Source organism: Chinchilla lanigera, unplaced genomic scaffold (assembly GCF_000276665.1).
Source record: "Chinchilla lanigera isolate Chin_1 unplaced genomic scaffold, ChiLan1.0 scaffold00004, whole genome shotgun sequence".
Classification (NCBI taxonomy): Eukaryota; Metazoa; Chordata; class Mammalia; order Rodentia; family Chinchillidae; genus Chinchilla; species Chinchilla lanigera.
Window position 1 is genome coordinate 38,184,109 of NW_004955405.1, and position 2,578 is coordinate 38,186,686.

Genomic DNA, 2,578 nt, shown 5'->3' on the forward strand with positions numbered 1-2,578 from the left:
CGTGGCGACCAACTCCGCACCAGCCGGGCCCTCGAGCGCCAACCTCCCCGGGTCGGGAGGCCCGGAGGTCAGCGTCGCAAGGCCGGGAAAGCCAAAGCCGGGGACAACCTGGCGTTGCCCTGGGGGCTTCCGGCGTTTCTTTAAGAAAATAACGCTCTCTATTCTTTACTGTTGTTTAAAAGCACCTCAAAGCAAAATAAGTTTTTACAGAATTTTCATAAAACTTAATTTCAAAGAAAACCTTTCAAAACTCCTAAGAGAGCGAAACGGAAAAAATGGTAACTGAAACAGAGCAACTTCTAAATTTGCAGAAAGTTTGGGAGCAGAGAATTACCAAGGGGAGTTAGATATCATGCAAAAATAAAAGGATCTACGTACAGCCCACTTTGACAACTGATTTTTTAAAACCCCAAGAAGCGATAACTTCATGGATTTTAACAGTATTGTATATGCTAACATTAATAACGGGTTTGATTATTTTTCTTTGCCAAATAATTTTTTTCACGTAAAAGATGTGGCTATTTTTCAAATACAGCCAAAGCTGGTAAGGAATTCTATAATACACAGAATTATATGAGCAGTACACACACACACACACACACACACACACACACACACACACACCTATACTTTTACATTTGTGTATGATCAACGTTTTTGTTTAAGCAATATACCCACTGACCTACACAAATTAAAGTCTGATTCTCCAGTAATGAATTCAGATATTTTATATGCTTTAAATCACTTTCTAAGGTCTGGGGATACAGCTCAGGGGCACAAGCACCTGCTTGGCCAGCACAAGGTCCTGAGTTCGATTACCGGTACCAAAATAAATAAACAAATAAATCATTTTCTACATACTATAATTCGCAGATTCAAAAAAATTTTTTAAAAACAACATCCACAGCCTCTTCGTAAAAGGAGGTGTCAAAGAGCCAATATGTCTCATTCTATATTATTTAATGAAATCTCCATGTAACGCTGAGGTAGACAGTCATACTGTCCCCATTTTACTCAGAAGGAAGCCATGAGTCTATCCCATCAAATAATATAGATGACGATGAAGTGGCTTAAATTCCTATGCCATAGCAGCAGAAAGTATCACTTTTTCCTGAACCCAGCCTCCGGAAATGGCTCAGTACCCCTGGCAAAAGGCCTCCCAGACCCCTGCATTAGCACTTACACCCAAGCAATGCATTGTTCTCTAATTCAAAGAAAGTTCAGTCTCCCCTCTCTTCCTTTTTGTGTAATTCCAAAAAACTGGGTGAACATTTGGAGCACAAGCTCCTCAAAAGATTCCCTTAAAGAGTATATGTCCTCAGCCTAATCCTTCCACATGGCACATGCATTTTTCCTTAAATTTTCTCTTCTCCAGCTTCAATATCAGCACCATCAACATCACCATCCGGTCCCTACTATGATATAAAATGTCCATCAGAGTCCAGCATGTGATAAAAGCTCAGTAAATGGGGACTGGGATGACAATAATAACTGTCATTATCATTACCTGATGAAATGCCTCAGTGATCAAATTACCTTTCATCAGCTCCTACCTGTTCTCTCCTTCAATGAGATGCCTGACATAAAAGTAGCCTCTACTTAAGGACAAGAGCATACAGCGTTTATCGCACCTTCTAGAGCAGGATCTGCCGTTGATTCAATAACTTTATCCTGCATGTTGAAGTTAAAAACAAAAAGTGCTGAACTGAGACAAGAAAATAAAAGCGAGGACCTACAGGGTCTACCTAGCAGAATCTCCCTCGGAACTGCTCAAGGGCTTGTCCTGCAGTGGCACGTGTCTACCTGCGGCCCCCAGGGAAGTAGCAGGTGGAGAACGCTTATTTGTCACTTTCTATCCCCAGGACAGACTGCTGTAGGCCTAGTTGAGTGCTTCTCTGGTCCCTGAATTTTTTCTGTGACAGTGAAGACCAGAGGAGTCTTGTCTCCTTCACTGTGTGATCTTGAGGAAGGACAAGGCTTGCATAGCCGTCTTCATCGAAAGAAACTGCTCACACAAGGCCTGGGGTTATGAACAGATGAACACAAAGCAGTCTTCTCATTCCACTGGACTCTAGGCCCTTTCTGGAAATATTATAAAAGGCACACACATTAGTTTGAAAGAATGCACTCCAATATCACCTACTAAATTAATGGCAGGAAGGAAAACAACAGGTGATAGATGAACTTTTGTTTATTATGTGTTTCTACCATGAACAAACCTGGGAGAACGAGAAGAGGGGAAAAAAATCACGGAGAGAAAGAATTAGGGAGGGAAATAAAGGGTTGAGAATGCTTTGCAGAATTTGAGCTACATTGCAGGCAGGAGGTGAGCCTCTGAGCACGTTTGTCATTTAATCCTCACAAGAACTGTAGCCGGCAGAGAGCATTATTATCCCCACTATACAGGTCACAAAACTAATTTAAGCCTTATAAATTTAAGTGCCCCCCCTCCAAGATACTATGGCACACTCCTGTGTGTCTTGGTTTTCTTACAAGAATGAGAAAGGTGAGACTTAATCCAGTATAACTTCAACTTTACTTTCTTCAAAGGTCTTATTTCCAAACAAGGTCATATGCA